General features: G+C 37.0%; 1 long non-coding RNA gene across 3 annotated transcripts in view; it reads right to left on the bottom strand.

Annotated features, from left to right (window-relative positions):
* Positions 1-25,589, bottom strand: part of LOC126945097 (uncharacterized) — a 340,076-nt gene that overhangs the window by 237,348 nt on the left and 77,139 nt on the right. For 2 of the 3 annotated variants that reach the window (XR_007722290.1, XR_007722289.1), the window contains exon 4: positions 20,167-20,241. The exons of the other annotated variant lie outside the window; for it this stretch is intronic. This is a non-coding gene — a long non-coding RNA (uncharacterized LOC126945097). The remainder of the gene's footprint in view (positions 1-20,166; positions 20,242-25,589) is intronic. 3 annotated transcript variants of the gene reach the window in all.

Below are 25,589 nucleotides of genomic sequence, written 5' to 3'. Positions count from 1 at the left end.
TATTCATGAGAAGTAATTTGATATCTTACAAAATAACCTAATATGTGGTATAACCTCTTGTAGTCTAATTTTTCATGGATGAGCTCTTGCATACTTAATATCCTTGGAGGTTATATTTTAACATAGTCTAATTACCACTTTCCTTTTATTTCTATTCAGTTTGACACAGCCACTTTGCCTAAAATAATTTAATATTCTTATGAATGAGATAGTGTTAAAACTAGCCTATAACATGAATCGCCTTTGTTTATGCCAACAACTCTATTGAATTAACATACTAGAATGTGAGAACAAATGGCCCTTAGAGGGAAGTGAAAAAATGTTCTTCACAATTTTTAAATGATTTCCGAAGAATTTTAAGCATTTCTAGTTTGAATACCATTTATCCGTACTACAAGTCAGGGTCCTTAGTAGTCTAATTAATACAGATAAGAAAAAATACTTTGATCTCTTTCTTTTCTTCTTTTGCATCCTTACCCATCCAACCAGGGCACCATGCTGCCAGATTGGTCCCAGGTGCTTTGGGTGAGACCAGAACATCTTTGGTAAAACATCACGTGACATTTTCACATGCCTCTACACAGACACTCAGACAGCTGGTCTTCGCACAGCAGCAGTTACAAGTGCAATTCCTGAAGGCCGATGCTTACAACCAAATCCTAATATTGACTCTTAGCAGTCATACTGCTTTGGGGGAGATGTTGCTTCCTTAGCCTCAGTCTTCCAACTTCTAAATCAGATTAATAACAGTACCTACCTCATAAGGTTGAGCAGATCATGAGAATTAAATAAAATCATCCATGTTAAATAAGTATTTCAGTCTGGCATATCATATAGTAAAAGTTCAAATACTATCAGTTGTTTATTATTATAATTACTAGCATTGGCCTCAATTTTAGAGGATTATTCATTTACTCTAATGTCAATAATGTCAGTTATTCCTTTACTCTAATGTCAATGCTTCCTGCATCCTTCAGGGTGCATCATTTAATAGAATTTAACAGATGTCAAGGATCTATCATAACCTTAGGGACCAGACTGAGACCTTCCAAAAGGCCGATATACTCCATAAGATTAAAGAATGTGATCTCAGCTCACTGCAACCTCCACCTTCCAGGTTCAAGCGATTCTCCTGCCTCAGCCTCCTGAGTAGCTGGGATTACAGGCGCCTGACCACCACACGCGGCTAATTTTCGTATTTTTAGTAGAGATGGGGTTTCACCATGTTGGCCAGGTTGGTCTCGAACTCCTGACCTCGTGATCCACCCACCTCAGCCTCCCAAAGTGCTGGGATTACAGGCATGAGCTACCTTTTAGACCTGATTCTAGTATCAGCAGCAGTTTATGAAATGACTGACAGTCATGTTACCATAATAAGATATGTTTCTATGAAGACATCAAGAGCAATGTAGAAAGCAAAGGATAAAAAAGAAAAAAAAAATGATCATAGTCACTACCTTCCATTTCATAGTTAGCTATTGGAAAAGAAAACATTGTAAACTGCAATGGGCCAAAGCCACAGGAAATAACTATTCACAAGATCATGATTGTGAAACATTGAAAATCTATAACAGACATTTATAATTTAATTCTCAGGATGTTCTTGCTAATATATTTTCCTTGGTTGAAAGTAGATTCAGTCTCCAGCAAATGTGGGCAACACTTAGAAATAACCAGAAACATATTGATTTGCAGATTTTATGTTTTGGTTTCTATCTATCATTGCAAACGTTGTCTGTTAAATACAGACATTAGCACCACTTCTGCAGAATGATCTCATCATGGTAATGCAGGAGAACAGTTTTGCAATCTGTAATGTCTTCAGAAAGCAACTCTAATGAAATAAATCAAAATATACATTTCTTCTCATTTCTGGACTCTAATCTACTCATGTGCTGAGTTTAATACTCATTCCAGGATTCTCAAATCTGATTGATGATGTCTTTGAACAGTTTGGAAAAGGATAATCAACCACAAAGCCCAACTTGAAGCTGAGCTGAATTTCCAAACCTAAACATTTAATGTGCTTTGATTTATACTTGCTGAAAGGCTTAAGAAATTCAGGTTGTGTATGTATGTGTCATCATTCAAAGGCTTACAATTCAATTCATTACCTGAGATATTCTGTTCGTGAAGAACACTCTTGACTTACCACATGACCTTCAGTAAAACTTACAATCAGGATGATGACCATCTCATGCCATTATTGGATAAACCTACACAATAGAAGCTACATTTCATATGTCATCATATTAATTATGTATGGTTTATTGGTGATTATGAATCAAATCTTGTGATTGCTGAAATATTTTGAATAATTAATCTAAGACATTGCTATAACATTCCAGTGCAGGAATATCTAGAATTCCTCTGAAATAGAAGTGATTGTAAAATACTTGTCACATAAAATTCTCTGCTATTCCCACCCCCACAAATACTAAGTTTGTTTCAGGGGTTCAATTAAAGACACCAGAATGGAGGCTGAGGTAGGAGGATCGCTTGAGCCCAAGAGGCCAAGGTTGTGGTGAGCCAAAATTGTGCCACTGCATTTCAGTCTGGATGATAGAGCAAGACCCTGTCTCAATAATAGTAAGAATAATAATAATAATAACAAAAATAAAAAATGACACCAGAATGTCATGTATTAAGGTGTTATAATTACAATTTCATATTCTTCTGCATTCCTCTCAGAATGTTCATTACACTGTAATTGAGAAATTCTGCCTATTGTATGTTTGTATGACAACATATAATTTACCTTTCCGGAGAACATGCTAGACATTTGATATGTATAATTACCAAATTGTATTTTCCTTACAAGCTTATTACCTCTAGTTAGGAAAATCAGACAAATAAGTGGCCTAATTCTTACTTTCAGCTACCTGAAAGACGATTTGGAAAGACAATTGTTTTTCACTGAGACTTTAATGTTATCTGATGACAGGTTAGAAAAATGAGAATTACTCTACAGGGGACTACAGATTGAAATCTGTAGTTATCACCGCTCTTATTAGATGCATAAGAGAGCTAATGAGTTCATTTCTGAGCTGCCTCATTTTCCCATGGATGGTGAGCCACCAGGAGACTAATAACAGAGATAGTCAAAAAGACACAGATGGATGCAAATGTAAATTCGTGTGCTACCCAGTTTGGGGTACGTGTGGCATCCAGGATGTGCCAGTCACACACCAGAGATCGGACCCAGTCAATCATCATTTATACAAAACGTTCCTCATGGTATGGAAGTGTCCAACTCACACATCCCATTGACACCATTAGAGTATTCTAATTCCCTACTCTTGAGTGACAATGAGATTATAGTTGTAATTCATTCTGCTCTTGGCAATCATGAAGATTTTATTTTATTACATTTTTAGCATCTCAAAAAATAATTACTGGATGAGAAATAATTGTTATCAAATTACTGGGAAAATTTAGGTAATTCAAAATTCTCTACTCCTGAACATGATTTTCTAGCTCTTAAATTCGCACAAATATACAAAAGTCAATGCCATTTACTAAGTAATAATCATCTTTGTTACCTTAGATTAAAAACATCATCTCAACTCCTATTATGCATAAAATACTTGAAAAATACACCTGACCTGCTTACAATACCCAGCAGCCATTAATTAGACTAAGGCAAGGAAAGAATAAAATAGATATTTTTAAAACACAAGATACATGTTAGGATGGAATTTGGTTATTTCTTTTAAGAAAAATTAAGTTTACATAGTTAAAAATTTATAATGGTAAGAGTTGCCATTTTGCCCATCTTTGTTGTAGGGGCCAAGGGAAAACTTCCCTTTTGCCCTCTGAAGGTTCACTGAAAAGTCAATTGGTGAAAGGCAGATTAATAGGTGTTAAATTAAGTTTAACCTAAAACTGTCTCCTTGTAAGTATAGTCTAAAGGTTTCTCCATATACAGTGACCTGTAAACTATACATAAATGGGCTGTAACCCACTCTTGTACCAATCATCAAGTGTTGGCCAATCACAGGGCACCAACTGTTCGAATAAGACAAACACTGAGCTGTAACCCATCCAGCTGTTTCTGTACCTCACTTCTGTTTCGTTTACGGCGCTTTTCTGTCCATAAATCCTCTCCAACCACAGGACAGCACGAGAGTCTCTCTAAACCTATTCTGGCTTGGGGTATAGGCTGCTTGATTTGCACATTGTTCTTTACTCAATTAAATTCTGTTAAATTTAATTTGTCTAACATTTTTCTTTTAACGTAGGAGAAAAGGCATATGCATCTAATAATGTGCATGTGAGTCATACAAAATACAAGAACTCAAAGACGTGGCCAGGTTATGGGAAGGGGAGAAGAGGAGGCCTGGCTGGCAAAGATGGTCTTGTTATATAGATGAACCTCACAGGTAGCAGCCTCCAGATATAAGAGTTGTAAATGTTTCTTTTGGGTGTTTAACGATGTCAGACTCAATCTTTCCTAGATCCAGATGAGGGAGGACCACAGAGAGTGCAGAATCTGTAGAGTGCAGATTCTCTACAGATGCAAATCTCCTCCACTTAAAACAGCTTTGCAAGGCAACTTCTGTTAATATGTCAAAGAAGTATATTTTGCGGTGAAATATTTTGGTTTTCTTCACTGTGTTTTGCCAGCACTAGCAGAGTCAACCTATTGGAGGTATTAATACAGTGAAAATACAAACACCATGTAAAATGAATAGTTTACTCTATCAAAGTTCTTAAATCTTGGGGTTGAAGGTAATCTTTGAGTAATATAGCTCAATATTGCACTCACAGCAGGTCTTTCCTTATAAAAATATATTCTTTTAGTGGCTACCTGGCATCTTTTGCATACTTTTAAGGAAAGGATAGGACACATTTAGTGGCCTATGCTACCTTAAAATACTTTTGTTACTATTACTATAATTTGTATTATTATTATTAGGTATTTCTATTCCCTTGTGCTAACCTGAAACTTGCCTTCTATATTTTTCACTCACCTTTTGCCCACAGGACTTGTGCAGAATCTCTCTTACAGATGCCAGTTCTATTCAGGTCCAATCAAACATCTCCCATCTCTTCAAAATGTTTCTATTTCTCCAAGCATGCTACTTTTACCAGATCCAATTGGAACAAATAGCCCAAGCAGGACAATCAAACACACTTCACTCTTCTGTGTCCTTAACACTTCATACCTTGTTAAGTACTCTTAGCTTACAGTTATCTTATAAAGTTTAATTGACACAAAATAATTCAGAATTCACATTGTCAGCATTAAATACTAATGAGCTGTTTCTCCTGATGCCAGATTCACACAGATTTGAACATGTGTAACCACATCTCATTGTCTGAGGAACATTCTTCCTAGTCCGTCTCCTATGCCTTTTGTGAACCTCCCACACCAACCTAGGATGGTTTTCAGTTCATTGCAATCCCTGATGCTCTTCCAGAGTTCCTGAACCACACATAATCTCTCTTGGTTAGTATGAGTTTTGCTGATGGCAGCATTTCTAAAAGAAGAGGGAAAAATCAGACTTGCTTTTCCCTTCCCTCTTGCATAGGCATATCAAGCGTCATTATCTTCAACACCATCGTCATCACCACCAGCACCATCACTGCCCTTCATTCATCCTATATTTATGCTAAATACTTGACATATTATAGCCAATCCTTAAAATGACTTTATGGAAGTCATTTTAATGACTTTTTTATATGAGACATTTTAATATAAGAAAGGGATTCAGAGAAATAATGTAATCTGTCTAAGTGATACCAGTGGGAGAAGAGAGATCCCTAAATGCCAGTGGGACCTTTTACCCAGGCCAGTGTCCAGGCTCTTAGATACTGTTTGTTTCCAGAGGTGAATCAAGAACAAATCAGGAAATACTGAAAGTATGGGACTTAATAGCAAAGCTAAAATACACACTCAAGAAAAGGGAGTTCGGACATACTCAAGAGAGATTGCATGCCGTGAGGTCTGGGGTTTCTATCTTTACAGGTTTCTTTAACCAAAAGGTAGAATATTCAAAAAGATTTCTGGAAAAAAGTGAAGATTTCTCGGAACCATGGCATCACTCATTTTTACACCAAATACAAATGTTCCCAGAACTGTCATGGTGCTGGTGGGTGTGGGATTGAGTACGTTAATGAGCAGCCATTCAAAAAAAAAAATTGAGTCATTTATAGAACTAGTGGTGATCATTTTTTCTAGTGTGTGGTTGTGAGGATTGTTATGTGATAATTGGTCAAATGTTTAACATATCACACTAACCAAGAGAGGCTTGTGTGTGGTTCAGAATCTGCGGAAGGGCATAAGGGATTGTAGTCAACTGAAAACCATCCTTTTTTTTTTTTTTTTTTTTTTTTTTTGTGGGAGGTACACAAATGGTACAGGGAGACAGACTAGGAAGATGCCCCTCAGCCATTGCATTTTAGATGTATTCAAACAAGGCAACTGTTTTTTTTCAGTTATGCCATCTCCTCTCTTTAATCCATCTTTTCACATAGCCATCATTTTATTGCTTTGCTTTATTTTTCTACTCCCCCCAAATGAAAATGGCCTGAAGAGTCTTCCTTGCATATCTACCAACACCCCTGGAGTATTACTTCCTGTTTATAATCATTTCATCCCCTATGGAGAGTAGAGGCTAGTGTGTCACATTTGTCTTTTCTCACTGCCATGTGAATTCCACCAACATAGGCTTCTGTCTTCCACTCACACATTCAGGGCATGTACACAGCAGGTGCCTCAGTACTGACAACTTCTGGGTTTTGATTTCTTAGCGCCTTAAATATTCAGTGTTACCCAGTCAGGGGGAGGGGAAAGTATGGTTTGAAATCAACAATTCCAAAAGAGACCTAGATATGAGAACAGACAGAAAATCAGATATAAACTTGCAATGTAATATGCTGACATTTGAGGAAAAATTTGCCCTGAATATGTATGGACACTGTGCTATGATTCCAGGAGTTGATAATACTTCTTTCTACAATACCGCTGAGGATTTACCTAAAACTCTTTCTCCAGTTCAGCTCGATAATGCCTGTCATCCTTTTCCTTTTTGAAAAAATATTTTCCGTTTAAGCCACTTAGTAAAATACCTTATGATGTTCAACAGTGTAGATATTAAAGTTGCTCCTTACTTTCGTTTGTGTCCTTTAAAAACTTCATTCCGATTCTGAATGCTTCCCTCTAACGTGCCTTAAGCAAATCAAAGGCATATTTTGGATGCAGTTTTTCACCTCGGAAGCTTCACGTCTTTGTGTGACACTTTAAGGGTCACCTGGTGAATAGCACTGATCGTATTCTATGCATGAAAGAGCATTCGCTGAACCCATTCTTTGTTTCCCAGAAAACATCAAAGACTTGATGCTACCAAGTATCCTTTACTCTGAATCAGTATGAAACTCTTATATTCAGGAGAAATGTCTGTAATTGAATAATCTATTTAGAAATAGCCTTACAGATTCTGCTTAATGTTAGCTTGTCCTTCATATAACCTTTATGGAGCTGAGTGTCCAAGACAACATCCACATATCTCCTCCGTATCTCTCTGAATGTCACTCTGACCCTCAAGCCCCTATGTTTCACCTGTTACCTCCTTTTCTCCCTCCTCAGTGAAACAAGCAAAAACACTTTTGCCAACTAGTGGCAATTTCAATGTCATTCAGTCAGTCATCTGCAAAATCATTACAGAGACTTAAAGGGCCTATTATTTGAGAAACATGAGATGCCAATAAACACATAATGCACTTCTCACCCTCAGGTTGCTTGCCGTCTAGGAGACACAGATAGAAAATCATTGAGGAGCCATGTGAGAAATGCTAAAAGAGATGCATGCAGTATGTCACGGGCTCATCTTAAAAAGAATAGATAACTGTTTCATCTTGAAAGCAGGGAAAGTAATATTAGAAAAATCCAGAGGGAGAGACGAGGATAGAGAAGGACATATAGAGTATTACTACAGATACAAGCGTATCTAACTCACACACTGAGCACCTCCCACCTTCTCTCTCAGAGCAGTAGCATTCCGTAAGTGCAGTATGCAAAGTGTCCTTTCTAATATTAGGACCTTTATTTAGCATGAAAGCTAGAAAAGGCACCACTGAGGATATAGAATTAACACTTTACTGTTCTGTATGGAAAGAAAATGAGAGTATTTATCTGTGGCCAGGCAAACCTGAATTCTAGAAATCCTATCCTATAACCTTGAACTAGTTACCATGTTATCTGAGATTCAGATTTCTCTACCAGAAGACGCCAGGTTTCTTATTCCATGTAGTGTTGCTATAAAGGAATACGTGAGGATGGTCATTTATAAAGAAAAGAGGTCTATTTAGCTATGGTTCTGCTGGCTGGAAGGATCAAGACTTGGCATCTGGTGAAGACCTCAGGCTGCTTCCACTCATGGTGACAGATAGAGGGAAAATGATGTGTGTAGAGATCACATGGCAAGAGAGGAAGCAAGAGAGACTGGGGAAAGAGTCAGGCTTTTTAATAACCAGGTCTCATGGGAACTAAGAGAACGAAAATTCACTCACACCTCTGCTCCCTCCAGGGAGGGCATTAATCTATTCATGAAGGACTTGCCTCAATGACCCAAACACCTTCCATTAGGCCACACTTCTAACATTGGAGATAAAATTTCAACAAGCGGTTTGGAGTGGACAGATATCTAAACTACAATAATAAACAAGGTGATATTTAAAGATAATTAGATGTCAAAGAAGCAGTGATCAAATCCTTGTTTAGCTAGCAAGTAGCTGAATAACATGGGCACAGCTTCATGTAACAGTTTCCTCATTCAGAAAAGGGGGCGGTTATAAAGCCTGCTTAATAGTATAATAATGAGGATGGAATCTTGCATATAAAGCACACACAGAATAGCATGCAGTAGATAAACTAGCTACTATTAGGGAATGCTTACTTACAATTACTAATAGAAGTAGTAGTAGTAATTGTTGTAACAGTAGTAGCAGCAGTTGAGTTGAATGAGGAGGAGGAGAAATAGTACTGGCTGTTAGAAAGACCAGAAAACCCAGCATGTTTTTGGTTCTCAGGCATAACAGACCTGCACATTCTGCACATGTATGCTGTCAAAAACATAGGAGTAAAACTTTATGACCTTGGGTTAGGCAATTAGTGATTTCCTGGTGTATCACAGAGGTGTCAGGAGATGTCATTCTCAGATTAGGGGAGGTTTAACTGTACCTTACACAGAGAGGCAGAGAACACTAGGATTCATAAGAGTCTTGGCAGAGTGTCCACCCTTCCGGCGAATAGAAGACATATCCTACAAGTCTCCGTGAAAGGCCGTACATAGGAGGCACACACACACTGATGACAGATGAGGGTTGTCATGTTGGCAGCCAGCCAGCAGCTTCCAGCAAACAACTGGGGAATGAAATATGTGAGACTGGAAAATAAACTTGTTGTCTTGGACTGATGGAAGTTGTGCATTTTCAGTGCTTTGAAGAGAGAGTCATAGAGTGTTTGCAAGCATCAGATGGTTGTTCGCATGTAAACCTTTATTTCTAGGAAAGCTCTGAGTTCGGTGCAGATGGCACAACAGTGAATCAATAACCTACTTTGATGTTCACACATGCTGACCTCCCCATTTTACCTAGATGTGGGTGGGATTTATGGGGCATTAAACATGTCTTGAGTGCTGGACTCAACATTTCTTATGAATGTCCTCATTTTATCTTCCTAACACCACAAGCTGCGACTGTAAAGTCAGATGCTTAATTTACTAGTCTGTGTGACTGTGGCAAGTTAATCATCATTTAAGTCCAAGTTTTTCTCATCTCTAAATTACAGAAATAATAGTATTGTTTTGTAGTCACTCCAGAGAAATAGGACGGACCCCCTTCCAAAGTTTGGTTCAGATGTTAAAACTGAAGACATACACACACACACACACACACACACACACACACACACACACACACCCCAAAAGAGTATGAAATGTTTATTAGTCACAAAATGAGTCTTTCTGGAGAGAAAAGGGCAGGCTTCCCAAGCTGATCCTTAAGTGGTTGGAGAGATCAAGGAAAGGAGATAGGCTTGGGGCTTTTATGATAGTTGGGGTGAGGATGAGATGAGAGTTTCCATTGTTTGAACTCCTTTCTAAGAGCACTCAGGCTTTCTTATCAGCTTGCCCAGATGTGAGGCAGCAGGGAAGAAGGAGAGGTGAAGTTTTAAAGCTCCTGTGGACACAGGGAGGGGAACAACATACACTGGGGCCTGTCGGAGGGAGGGGTGAGGAGCAAGGGGAGGGAGAGCATCAGGACAAATACCTAAAGCATGTGGAGCTTAAAACCTAGATGACAGGTTGATGGGTGCAGCAAACCATCATGGCACATGTATACCTATGTAACAAACCTGTACATTCTGCACATGTATCTCCGAACTTAAAAAAAAAAAGGAAAACAACAACAACAATGATGGAGTCAGAATTCTTATTACTAGTTTCTACCCTCGGAGTTTTCATGTGAAGATTTAATGAAATAATTCAAGTTTAACTTTTCATGCAGTGTCAGGCAGAAGCCAATTGGTCAACTTGTATTTACCTACATATCAGTGGAGGCAAAATAATCCCCCTTTAACAAGTAAGAACATTGAGGTTATGAAAGAAATATGAGTAACATTGCACAACTGACTAACAGAAGAGCAGTAATTCCAACCTAGGTCTTAGGAATTTCAAACACTGGTCTTTCAACTATCATACAAATAAATGCACATCAGTACACAAGCATTTCCCATAGCTAAGAAAAGAAAATATTGAATATAGTGCCATAATATATTTGTATCAATAGTGCACAACGCTTCACTATGTTAGCTTTGCTTAGGCAATCTTGGCTTGAGTTCTGGCACTTCCAGATAGAACTGAGTGACTTGAGTTTGTCATATTTAGTAAATAAAAATATGGGATGAGTAACATATTGCCTGGTCTCATAATATCCGTGGCAGAGGTTAACATAAATTGCCCAATTTCTGTATAAATTCTTCTAACTTTCTTTACAAGTGAAAATATGCTTTAGGACAATTAGTGCCAGCTCTTAATTTAGCCATGCATTAAATCTTAAAAATGTTAAAATCCATGTAATGCTAAACATTTGTATTTTAGATTGCTTGTTTCCCTTTTTAAAGTAGACAAGCACATGTATGCATGCATGCACCGTAAGTAAACAGGATCGCTTTTTACCCAGGGAGACAGTTCTAACCAAGTCCATGGTAATTGTGGAATCGCTTCATTTTAAGTCTCAAAAGGCAAGTGGATGATTCCTTTTTTTCTTTCCCAGGGGAATAGTGTCTTACATTTTGCAATAACTAAAAAAGCTATCTTGGGATGGAGCAAAATGCTGAATTAAATGCAAATGCTCTGACTTTGATGAGAATATTCCTTTCTAACATAGTCTGGTTTCTTAGCCTGGAGTCAAAACCCGTTTTCAAAGGAATATGCATGACTCTGGGATTCAAGCCAGCTTGGCATAAAAAATCCTTCCATGTGGTTTTTCTCAGCTGCCAGCAGCTTTGGGTCCTCCAGAGAGAGAGAGAGAGAGAGAGAGAGAGAGAGAGAGAAAGAGAGAGAGAGAGAGAGAGAGACAGACAGAGAGAGACAGAGAGAGACAAAGAGAGAGAGAACAACTTTAACTGCTTACTCCTAATTGCAGAGAAAACCTTAGTTTGCTTTTTGTCACTTTGCTCTTCTGCAACTGTATGAGGAAAAAAATGAAAGGGAAAAGCCTCTGAATGCATTGCTGAGTACATAATACCTGTGAATAAGTTCCTTCTATGGTTTATAATCTAAGAAGTGGAGAATAGAGCTGCCTTCTCTACCAGCGTCTCTATTGAAAGATGCTAGCTCATTGCCATAGGACATTTAAGTGCACTAATGCACCATCCTTATCTCTCCACCTCCACCCTGCTTACTCCATATGCAAAATTCTCTCCATATCTCTGTCTCAAACTTCTTGCTAATTTTATGGATTTCTATCTATTTTCCAAGATTCAGCTCAGGAGTCACCATTGCACGAAAGCCTTCACTATTTGATGACCTGTATCCCCATCTCCCCACTCTCTCCCATGGCATGATGTCCCATGGCTCTATCTCTTCCATGAATGAACTCACATCATATACCCCATTAGACTATGATCCCTTTGTGTCATTTATTTTGCTATCTCAGTACTTATATAGAATGTAGTTAGATGCATTTGACCAAATGTGCATGGATATGGTCATTACTCTCTTGAAACAAAGAGACTACACCATGTTTGAATTGACAAGGTCAGCCTTAGGATACTTGTGATTTTGTGTGTAGAGATGGAAGATGTTGTTTTGCCCCACCCATATACCCTTGCCCTCACAGTTGCAGTGCATGTTTGACTTCTAGCTGGGAACAGCTGCACTTCTTTGTCATAGATTTGTACTGGCAGCTTGAGCCTGCTTTGCCCATATCAGAAGTAGTTCAAAAAAAATCCTCCTGCCCCAGCACATCCCCTGCTAGGAGCTGAATTGTGCCGGCACAAAATTCATCTGTTGAAACTCTATCCTCCAGGACTTTGGAGTGTGACAGTATTTGGAGACAGGACTTTTAAAGAGATTAAGTTAAAATGAGGCCATTAGGGTTGGCCCTGATTCAATCTGACTGATGTCCTTATAAGAAGAGGAAATTTGGACACACAGAGAGACACCAGGGATGCATGTCCAAAGAGGAAAGACCAGGTGAAGACATATTGGAAGGCAGCCATGTGCTAGCCAGTAAGAGAGGCCTCAGAAGAAACCAAGCCTCCCAACACCGTGATCTAGGACTTTTAGCCTCCAAGTCTGTGAGAAAACAAATTTCTATTGCTTAAGCCCCCCAGTCTGTGATATTTTGTTGTGGCAGCACTGAAAAACCAATATGGACCTCAAACAATGACTGTCAGGAGTTGATGTTTAAATGCCCTGGACTCCTCAGATCTTGGGTGAAATACTCTTGAGATGTGCTGTACCCCATTTCCTGAGGGATTAAGTTTCAATTAATGCAGCAAAACTACTGCAAGTAAACAGAAAAGACTCTATTCAAGGTGCCAGACCAGCTAAGTTTTTGTTTACTTTTGTGAAATTCTCACAACATACAGTTATGAAAATGGACTCCTCCATTATCCCACAGCCACAGAATGTCATTTTATGAATGAAGAAAAAAAAGGTGAAAGGGAAGAGTGTTAATTCAGACCACTTTCATTAACATAAGAAGTATATTGAATTTGCAAAATCCACATTTACAGTTACTTCTATTTTTAAAAAGTTCAAAGCACATTATAACATAGAACCAATAAAATATCTAAAAAGGATACCCCCAAATTTTTGACATAAGTAAAATATAATATGTTATCAGGCAACTAGGGTAAATTGTCACTACAATTACACTTTTAACTCTAAACTTAAAGATAGGCAAGGCAAATTAAGAAAGAAAAATGTAAATATGGTAACATTTTGTGATGTAAAATCAAGGCAAAAGGACTTCTTTTCTTTCTGCAAGCCATGGAATTATAAACTGCATGTTATGTAACCTCAATTCCTTCCAAGTATGTTTTTTTAAATTGTATATTGTGCTATACATATACAATGAAATGCTATTCAGCTTTGAAAATGGAAAGATATAGTACAATTTGCAATAACATGGAATAGTTTAGAGGACATTATACTAAGTGACACAAGCCACACACAGAAAAAGAAAATACTGCATGATCTCACATGTCTTTGGAATCTAAAATATTGAATACATAGAAACAGGAGAACAATGGTTCCACATGGTTTAGAATAATTTACAGTAGCATTAATTAAATATGTGATTCTCAAACTAAATTTTGGTCTTAGGATTCCATTGCAAATTTAAAAATGGACAACCTCAAGGATCCTCATATGTTTGGGTTATATCTATCAATGTTTAACATAATAGCAATAGTAAGGGAGATACAGGATACAAAGCTATACAAGCACATGAGGCATTCCCAATCAGAGTATTGTGGCCTCTGGAAGCCCCACTGCATACTGGTGAGAGAAGCAGAATAAAAAAGGCAAACAATATATTTATATTATGAAAAGAGCTTTTATGAAATAGTTTCATGGATCCCTGAATGAGTATTGAGGACTTTCAGGGATCTCTGGACAACATTTTGTAAAATGCAGCACTAAATGAATGTTTGTAGCATTGGTTAACACTAGAGCAGTGTGAAGCAATTGTAAGTTGATTAAAGTCTGAGGCTTTGGAATTCATCTGTCTGAGATTCATGTTCTCAGTCTCCCCTCTACTACTTGCTTGCTATGTGAACTTAGGTTTCCAGTTACCCACATGTTAAATGGGGGTAAAGTGGTACCTACCTCTTAGCACTGATGTTAGTATGAGAGGACTAGACCTGGCTATGTATTGTTATTGTTATAGTAATAACAAAGCATTTCATGAAAATTCAGAAGTACCTCTGTGGTCATATAATGCAATATTATCCAGATATGATTATCTCCTTTATTTGTCTTTACTATGTGTAAGGAGGGAACTCAGATAATTTCAGAATAAGACTGAACATTTCTAGAATAAAAACATCCCTATTGTTAGCATTTCAATCATTCTTCTGATGAGTTTCAAAGTTCAGTGTCTGGAAAATGGCTTAGGTGCCAGTATTAATACCAGAGAGATATCACATGCTGGCAGCATCAAAATTGTAAGAGGCAAGAGCTGTTCTGGTGTGAATATTAGGGCTCTTTTTAAAATTTACTTTTTATACATAGAGGCCCCTTTCTTTGACATAGAAATGATTAGGGAATTGCCTTCAGATTGGATAAACTCCTTTCAAAAGATAATTTTAGATGGTGATATGAAGAGTAACACAGACTCTCTCACTAGGGAAACAACTATAGCTGGTGAAAGTGTATATTTTAAAATAATGCAAATGTCTGGAAATTTTCTTAAGGCAATGAAGCCAGCGAAGAAACACTTATTTTTAAAAAGCTACTAAATTTCAATAAGAACAGCAAGTCTGCGGTAACTGAGCCAAGACTAGCTCCCCCACTCCCAGCCACCCAACTCAGCATGATGGGGGCTCCATTTTGGTGGGTGCAGTCAAGAACACATGACTCCTTTTCCCTCTACTTCTCGGTTAAGGGTGACAGTATCTCCCTGGGAGATGCAGGTTGCCAGTGTTTCTCATATTCCCAGCTACCTGTTGCAGGACCTCTATGCTACACAAGACTGGCCAAGAGGTCTGGGGTTTTCTTCATCCATTCAGCTCCCACTCATTGGTAGAAGTAAGAGCCCAGGTGTGGTAGAGTGAGAATACAGTGGCCCCAAGGGCCCTCCACTCAGTTTGCTCGTAAGGTAGATGTTACACCTCGCAACAGGCAACCAAGAAAACTAGAGGCAGCTTCTCCACCTCATTGCCCCACACATGAAGCAGGGGAGTCATTCCTCAAAAAGTGGATCTCTCTCCCCTTCCCAAGTTCCTAAGCAGTGGTGCAGAGGTTTTGCTTAGGGGGTGGAGAAATTCTACAAAGAAACTGACATTATTTAGAATAAGTGTAGAAAAGGTCAAGCCTAGCAATTAAGAGGATGCTGGTAGCTCCAGAAAAGCTAAAAACAAGCTATAGGTTTAAAGAGAGAACCAAGAAGTGACAGCTAGAAAAAGGAACAAACCTCAAAAACTGGACTGAAAATTTACCTTTGAAAAATGGCCTGCATTTAAGTGAATTGGACTAGAGCAATTTATATCCCCAGGGAATAACTGAAAACAGTAAAACAAACAACTGGAAATTAGTGGAGGCTAACGGCTTTCTGTGATACAAACTAAGGCAGACAGCTTAACAAAGAAATCAAGAAAAGATACAAAGAGAGATTTGGGAAAGAGTGAAAAATTAGTATTCAGGGTAGTTACAAGACTTTTTTAAAATGTCTAGTTTTTAGAACAAAAATGTACAAAATACACAAATAAAGACAAAACATGTAACTCCGAGTCATGGGAGAAAAAACAGGCAATAGAAACTGCTTTTGAGAAGGCACAGATGTTAGATCAGGATAAAAACAAAAACATAAAAATAGATATTTATATATATATATTTAAATAACTAAAGAAAGCTATGCTTAAAAAAAGTAAAGTGTGATAATGTCTTATCAAATAAAGAATTAAAATAAAGATATAAAAATTATAAGAAATAAATTTTGGAGCTGAAAAGCACAATAATTTTAATAAAACATATACTGCAGCAATTCAGCAGTAGATTTTAGCAAGCAGAGGAAAGAACTAATGAACTTGGAGACAGAGATTTTGCAATCTGAAAAATAGAGAAAAAAATAATGAAGAAAAAAGATCTGCCCCTCAGAGAAACTCTCACCAACCAGAAGCTCAGTAACAAATGAATAATGGGAGTATCAGCAGAATAGAGAAAGGAAAGATTAGAACACATATTCAAAAAAATGATAGCTGAAAACTTCTTAAATTTGATGAAAAACATTAACCTGCCCTTCCAAGAATTTCAATAACCACCCAGTAGGATAAACACAATAAGATCCATATTAGACACATCCTAGTAAAAACGTCAGAAGACAAAGAGAACCTTAAAAGCAGCAAGAGGAAGACAAGTTATCACTTCCAAGTAAGCTCCAAAACATGAATGGCTGGTTTCTCATCAGAAACAATGTAGTCCAGAAGGAAGTAGAATGACATCTTCAAAGTCTTTCAACTAAGAATATTATATCCAGCAAACCTACCTTACAGAATGAAGGCAAAATAAAGACTTTCATAAATAAATAAAAACAGATTTTTTTTGCTAGCAGATCTACCTTATAAGACATATTGAAAGAATTTCTTCCAGCTGAAAACATGTAATCCCAGAAAGTATTTCAAATCCACATGAAAAAACAGACTGCCAGTAAAGATAATTATGTAATTATAAAAAAGAGTACACATTCATATTTCTTCCTTAATAAATTTTAAAAAGTTATTTTATTCAGCAACCAATATGTACCTTAACTGCTTTGCTGGGCTTATATTTGACAGTAACACCACAAAGGAGGATAATGAAAGAAAAATTGTATTGAATAAGGAAATGACATCAGATGGTTACTCAAATTCATAGAAATAGATCAAATGATAAATAAGGGTAATATAACAAAACTCTAGAAATGTATACTTCCTCTCCTTTGTTTTCTTAGCTCCTTTGATAGCATAAACTCATGTAAAGTATAATAATGTTATTTTGGGCTTGTAACATATGTAAATATAGTGTATTTAAAAATAATAGCACAAAATGAGGGTAAGAAAGAATAGGGCTATCTAGAAATAGGATTTCTACTTCTCATTGAATTTAAGTTGGTATAAATCTAAAGTTGATTCTGATAATGTATATTGTGGGGAAACCATATAGAAACCACCTTTTAAAAGCCTCAAAGAATACAGCGAAAAAAAGAACTAAACAAATTAAAATGCTCTACTACAAAATACTCACTCAATGAAAAAGAAAGAAATGGAAGAATAGGGAAACATAAAACGATTTGAGACACCAAAAGCAAAAGGTTAAGTGACATACATAAATCCAACCATATTAATAACAACATTAAATGTGAGTGGATAGAACAGAGATTTTCAGACTGGATTTAAAAACAACAACTATGATTCAACTATGTGTTATCTATAGGAAACACATCATAGATCCAAAGAAACAAATAGATTGAAAGTAATAGGGTGGAAGAAGATACATCATTCAAAGAGCAACCAAAAGAAAGCTGAGTGGCAGGGCACAGTGGCTCACACCTATAATCTCAGCACTTTGAGAGGCTGACGCAGGTGGATCACCTGAAGCCAGGAGCTTGAGACCAGCCTGGCCAACATGGCAAAACCTCATATATACTAAAAATACAAAAATTAGCTGGGTGTGGTGGCGTGTGGCATGTGCCTGTGATCCCAGCTAGTTGGGAGGCTGAGGCAAGATAATCACTTGAGCCTGGGAGGCGGAGGTTGCAGTAAACCAAGATTGTGTCACTGCACTCCAGCCTGGGCAGCCTGTCTCAAAAAAAAAAAAAAAAAAAGAAAGAAAGAAAGAAAGGAAAAGGAAAGAAAGCTGACGTACATAATATAGTAATAGAAAAAAATAAATTTTTTAAAACAAAAATAATACTAGAGATTACAAGAGATATTTATACTGATAAAAGAGTCAGTCCATCAGGATCATATAAAAATTATAAATATGTATACATAAAACTAAAACAGAGCCTCAAAATAGATAAACCAGAAACTGACAGAATTCAACTATGGTAGTTGGAGACTTAGAATATCAAACTTTCAGTAATGGATAGAACAACAAGAAACATCACAAGAGAAATAGAGGACTTGAACAAGACTATAAATAAATGAGACCTAATAAACCTAGAACCTAGAACCTAGAACACTCCATTTAACAACAGAAGAAAATACATTCTTCTCAAGTAGACATGTAATATTTTTCAACATAGAACATGTGGTGGGCCTTGAACAGGCCTCAATAAATTTAAGGAAATTTAAATCATGCCAAGTATACTTTCCTACTACCTTGTAATTAAATTAGAAATCAATAACAAAGGCCAGGTGCAGCGGCTCATGCCTGTAATCCCCGCATTTTGGGAGGCCAAAGAGGGTGAATCACTTGAGGTCAGGAGTTTGAGACCAGTCTAGCCAATATGGTGAAACCCTGTTTCTACTAAAAATACAAAAATTAGCCAGGTATAGTGGCAGGTGCCTGTAATCCCAGCTACTTGGGAGGTTGAGGCAGGAGAATCGCTTCAACCTACAGGGTGGAGGTTGCAGTGAGCTGAGATTGCGCCATTGCACTCAAGCTTGGGCAACAAGAGTGAAACTCCACCTCAAAAAAAAAAGCAATAACAAAGTGAAAATTTTTTTAAAAATTGCAAATCATATATCTGACAAGGGACTAGTATCTAAAAAACATAATGAATACTTACAGCTCAAAACTTAAAAAGACAAATAACCCAATTATAAATGGGTGAAGGCATTGAATAGACATTCCTCCAAAGAAGATGTGCAAAAGGCCAATAAGAACATGAAAAGATGCTTAGCATCATTAGCCATCAGGAAAATTAAAATCAAAACTACTATAAGATACCTCCTCATAACACTAAGATGGTTATGATTAAAAAAAAACAGATAATAGTAACAAGAATGTGATGAAATTGGAACTCTTGTACATAGCTTGTTAGAGTGTAAAATGGTGCAGTCACTTTGGAAAACAGTCTGACAATTTCTCAAAATGTTAACCATAGAATTATCATCGCACCCAGCGATTCCATTCCTTGATATTTTCTCAAGAGAAATGAAAAGATACATCCACACAAAATGTGTAAATGAACCTTCACGGCAGCATTATTCCTAGTAACCAAAAAGTAGAAAGAACCCAAATGTCCTTAAGTAGATAAATGAATAAATAAAATGTGGTACATCCATATAATGGACTTTTGTGCCATTAGAAGGAATGAAGTATTGATACAAAACACAGATGAACCTTGAAAACATGGTAAGTGAAATAACCCAGTAACAAAGATCATATGTTTTACAATTATGTTTATTTAGAATGTCCAGAATAGGCCAATCTTTAGAGCCAGAAAGCAGATTCGTGGTTGTCTGAGGCTGAGTTGAATGTCAGTGGGGGTAAGGATGAATGATGGTAGACATGGGCTTACTTTTGCAGTAAAGAAAATGTTCTAAAATTATATTTTGATAATACTATTGGAATATATTAGAATATTAAATTAGAATTTGGTAACACTGTGATTATATTAAGAACCACTGGATTTTACACTTTAAATGGGTGAATTGTATAACATGTGAATTATATCTTAATAAAGCCACAAGAAGTAACAATTTCATTTTGTGCAACAGATTGAGCAAAGACTCAAATGAAACTTCAGTTTTCTGTCACATAAACTATTGACAATATGCCAAACAATTCATTAGATGCCCAATACATGCTTGCAGTGCAAAATGAAAAAGGTTTAATCATTTGGGAAAATTCCATTGCCATGCAATATTTTCCAACATAGGACATATGGTAGGCCTTAAACTGGCCTCAATAAATTTAAGAGAATTTATGTCATGCAGAGTATATTTTCCCACTACCATGGAATCAAATTAGAAATCAAGAACAGGCTGTATTTATTGTAGCTTACTCGTAAGTGATGACTTGCTGCTTTTAAGATGGCTCTGTTCTAGCTTCTTTCCTTTCTCTCTCTGCATATCAGGAACTTAAATGATGAACAATAAAGTTTGATGAAATAATAAGAGGTAAAATCATAATATTACTCAATTTACTAGAAAATCAAAAATTCAATACAATAAAAAGAAAATAAAGTCTGGTAGAATCACTGATATTTAACTGTGTCTCCTCTCTGCCTCTTCACACCACCTTGGTAAATGTTCCACTAAAACTGTGTCCACATTTGTAGGGTTCTGGATTGCCTTTTCTTTCATGGTGGTAAAACATATATAATACACAATTTACCATTTTGCCCATTTTCGGATGTGTAGTTCAGTGGCAGTAGGTACATTCACATTCTTACATTTGGATGACCTTTTACAAACACTGTAACATCAGCATGTAAGCCACTGCAAGGATAAGGATCCACCTCAGTTAAATGAGTGTTTCCATTTGTTTGGGATAGATTTGGTTTATAACTGTTGTCCCACTTTACTTCATAGTGTCCCCTTTCATTTTATCAAGTGTCCTAATTTGGGCACTCTATAATTATGTCCTTAATTATATCATCATCATAACTCCATTTCTGCTTCCTTTTTTCTTCTCTCCTGCTGTTTCTTCATCCTGTAACTGGACTCCTGGACTTCCTTTATCTGGCAAATCACTACCCATCATTGAAGGCCCTGCTCGCGTCATGTCTCCTGCACTGCCCCCTTTAAAGTCTGGAAGATCTAATCCCTCGCTTGTCTGCATCCACACTCTATTTTTAAAAAATATAAATAAGGCAATCAGGTCTTTCCCATCATGCTGGAAATAACTCCAGAATTTAGGACCTAAAATAATTATTTTCACACTCCCTACTTCTTATACAATGTGTGACACACAGAACACACTCAAATGATTGTTAAATGAATGAATATTTAATGATTTATGCTTTCCACAAAATCTAATTTGTGGCATTGTAGGGATGGTAAATATATAACTATATTTATTAGGTAACATTATTTCTGTGCCATGTTTGTTTGATGAGCTCTTAAAATAACTACATGCACATACACAACAAAAACAAGAAAATTTCCCTTCCCCATGGCTACTCAGTAAATAAATAAATAAACCACACTCATAAAGCTTGTCAAAGTACTACTTCCCACAGGAGAATTGTGCTCTTCTCTCTCATTTATCTAGGCATGTGTAGAGGCTTTTGACCCAATTTAGCATAGATAAATGACCCATGATGTGAAATTTCCCAACAGTTTAATAATGCATTTAACTCAAAGTGACACTTGCTTGCAGCTGCCTTAAAGCACTTTGGAGACCGATATATGTCTCTTTGAAATGATGGATGGTGAGGAGGCAGGCCCGTGTGAGAGATTCCCCCACCTATCTCCCCTAGGGAAGAAGTGAGGAAATCCTCTGTAAATTGCCTGCTGCAAATTCAGAGCTTGTGAGACTTAATTTACTATATACATTTTCCAATACTATTTACAGTTATGACCATTAGACTAACTGTAGCATAAAGCTTTTTGTATCCTATATAATACTCCTTTTTTTACTGTCACATATTTAAGAGGTTTTATTGATTTCCCCCTCCAAAACGTCAAGAGCAGAATATTTTTGCTCATGGCTTAAAATACTTTCACAATCTACACAGTAATTTAGCTGAAGCACAATTGTTTTTGCATGACTTTAAAACAATATGCTGTGGATGAGAAGTCTTTACCTTGTTTGGGCTAAATTCAATAAACATCAAATGAGTAAATCCAAACAGAGATTTTTTTGATCATGTTTAAGATTCTGGTAAAAAAAAAAAAGGAAGATGAAAGAAGATGAACTGTTTGTTTTTTTTGATTTCACTTTCTACTTTTTTTTAGAACCACAGTTCATATTTTGTTATAACAATATGTGTTTTGTGGTAGATACTAAGAACAAAAAATTTTGCTATTTTATCTCATCACGTAATTCTTCTCAGACATATTTATAACCCCTCAGAGGATACAATTAAGCAACAGAAAAAAATGTTTTGAACTGTCTATATCTGTAAAGTTGTTTTATTCAACTGTATTTTTTGAGACAAAGTTTCACTCTTGTCTCCCAGGCTGCAGTGCAATGGTGAGATCTTGGCTCACCGAAACCTGTTCCTCCTGGGTTCAAACCATTTTCCTGCCTCAGCCACCCGAGTAGCTGGGATTACAGGCGCCTGCCACCATGCCCAGCTAATTTTTGAAGTTTTAGTAGAGACAGGGTTTCACCATGTTGGCCAGGCTGGTCTCAAACTCCAGACCTCAAGTGATCCACCCACCTTGGCCTCCCAAAGTGCTGGGATTACAGGCATCAGCCACAGCACCCGGCATATTCAACTATATTCTTTGAGTTCGGTAACTAGTTTGGGGGCGACTCCAACACTTTAGCATTCAGTAAAATATGATGTAACATTACAGTCATTTACTGAGTTTAATATACACAAATAACTATATCCATATGAGAGATATGGACAGAATTTTTTTGTGGAGTACAAAATAGAATTGAGTGAAAGATGACTAGGGATATGCTATCTGGAGGCCACGGCCTGTCAAATTCCTGAACCAGACTGCTGACATCTCAAACAGAGCAAACTTTATCTTCTAGACTCTATTCTTTCCAGTATTGATCTGGTATTTTCTATAGACATAGCTTGAATTTGTAGATGAGCAAAGGCACACATTTATGCACAGCCAAAGTGCATGCACACAATCAAAAGCAGGGAGCAAAGAATAATGGGCTAATATTTATATTCTTATAGGTGATAGTACTAATGTCTCTAAATTCACATTCCACCTGACTCCAAACCTGAGCCCACATCCTGACTGCTGATCAGAAGTTTTGAATCAATTGAAGCCTCTGTCAATAGTCTCAGGGTTAAGCCATCTTCACTCCTGCCTTTACCTGGCCTTGTGGTTCCTCCTTTATGTGTCAATCCCAGTGGTTCCGGCAATGTTTTCTATTTTTTTTTTCCCATCCCCTACCAACCTATTCAGTAGAAGGAAATTTTGATTTCAATCTTTGTGTCATGGACTGGCAGCTCTTCCCTCCCTACGATGAACTCTAATATCTATAAATTGTCCTCTTTTTCAGTTTCTGCACCTATCAATGGCACACTTATTCTCCTGACCAGATACCAAAGTTTCCATTAATATTCTGTTAATCTGCACCTTTAATGTTATCCAATAAGCACCCATATTTCCCTTTGTCATTGTTTTCACTTATTTGGCTATTCACCCTAGAGAAATCAAATAGCCAGGTGACTCAAAGATAGCAAAATATTATTGAAAAAATACAGGCGCTGGGCGCGGTGGCTCACACTTGTAATCCCAGCACCTTGGGAGGCTGAGACAGGCAGATCACCTGAGGTCATGAGTTTGAGACCACCCCGGCCAACATGGTGAAACTCCCTCCCTACTAAAAATACCCCCCTCCAAAAAAAATTAGCCAGGCATGGTGGTGGGCACCTGTAATCCCATCTACTGGGGAGGCTAAGGCAGGAGAATCACTTGAACCCAGAAGGTGGAGGTTGCAGTGAGCCAAGATAGTGCCATTGCACTCCAGCCTAGGCAACAAGAGTGTAACTCTGTCTCAAAAAAAGAAAAAAACAAACACAAACAGGGAAATACGGGCTTTGTCAATGTAGTTTAGAAAATGAATTCAAATTTTCTGTGCCTGTTTTCTTATTTATAAATATAGGTATTATTATTCATCTGCCACAAGATTATTGTAAGAATTTCATGAGACAACATATATGAAAAGATGTAGCATGATGTCTTTCTCACAGTAAGGACTTTGGTTAACAACACTAACTCCAGAGTGAGAATTTCTGGTTTTAAATTCCATCTACTTCAGACACCAGTTGTGTGACTTTGGAAAATACACACAAAGAATATACTAAGATTCAAGTGCTGGAAGATGTAAAGCTAGATTTTAAAGTCCAGATAGATTAATAAATGCATTATCTAATCTTTCTAGTCTTGTTTTTCTCCCCCTGAGAAATGGGGATAATAATAGTAGCTAATCCACAAGGTTGGTGTGAGTATTCACTAAGTTAATATACAAGAATGATAGTCAACGCTTACTGTTAGCTACTTTCACTGCTTTGATAGCAGGAGGAGGAGGCTGGGGAGGAGAAGAAGTAATGATTATTAACTTACTTCATTTTTCTCCCTTTATGCATACCTTTGTACTGATTTACATAAAATATAGAATGCTGGAAAGAGTTAAGATATATACAATCAGTAGAATTAAGAGTTTAATGTAGTTCATTTAATTTTTTAGGTATCTGATTGGTAAAATTGTTCTGTTAAGAATCAGGGCCCGAGAGAATATTTCTATGTTATCTACAGGTGAGTGAAAATGATGATGTCATAGACCCCAGGGTCAGGTAGTAAATGTTACTGTTTCCTCTTTCCTCACCTTCACTTTTTTGGGTCTGTGCACCCATTTCCAAGCTCCTGAAAATGTTGGTTCACATTTTCTTCCACTCATCACATAATTGAAATTTCATCTAGTAAGAGAGTCATTCTATTCTAATGCGCATTATGACATTCCATTTTCAAAATAGTCCATTAGACTAGGTTTTAGGATTTAAATTTGCAGATGAGAAAAATGAAAAATCAGAGAGGTTAAGCAACATACCTGACGTCAGTGACAAATTTAAAACTCTCAACCTCCAGCCAACCTTATTTCAAGTCCAAGGCATTCTTCATGGTGCTGTGGATTCACCCACACTCTGTCAACCCCTCCTTTTAAGAACAAAGAAATCTCCCCAAAAAAGGAATAGGCTGACTTTAGTAAAGCTCAGAAAATGTTAATTTTTTCTTCTTTTGCCTCTGAATTATCCAGGGATTTGTCACTTAAATTATCCCAGATGAAGTACCTGGCCTTAGATTAAAATTACATCTACATCAGTTACTCATATATTTTTTTTCAACCCTAGACCCCCTAAAAATTAGTACAGTTACCTATATTTTTACAGTTAGAAATATATTTATGCCCACATGTGTCTCATTACAATTTATATAGAATGTGCAACCGGAAGACCTTTCTGAGATAGGAATATTTATACATTTTACAAAGGAAAGGCACCTGAGAAATATTTCTTATGCTTATATGTGACCGATAACTTGAGAGTAGGAAAAATACTCAAAGATTTTTTATGAAAAATCCGAATATAGACTTCAATTGTCCTCTTTAGGTAACTGCATGTCCTTAGGTAACTCTATGTTCGTAGGTGAAGCACCTCTCTGACCCCCTCATTTCTTCATTTATAAAACGTAAAACATGACACTAAAGAGGCATCATGATATTTAAGTGCTTGAGGTTTGAAGCAGAGCAAACCTGGGTCTTCACATTGCCCCTCAAGTTCCAGTT

The sequence above is a fragment of the Macaca thibetana genome, chromosome 20 (assembly GCF_024542745.1).
Source record: "Macaca thibetana thibetana isolate TM-01 chromosome 20, ASM2454274v1, whole genome shotgun sequence".
Classification (NCBI taxonomy): domain Eukaryota; kingdom Metazoa; phylum Chordata; class Mammalia; order Primates; family Cercopithecidae; genus Macaca; species Macaca thibetana.
The sequence above is the reverse complement of the archived record's forward strand: the minus strand, read 5'-3'. Positions and strand labels throughout refer to the sequence as shown.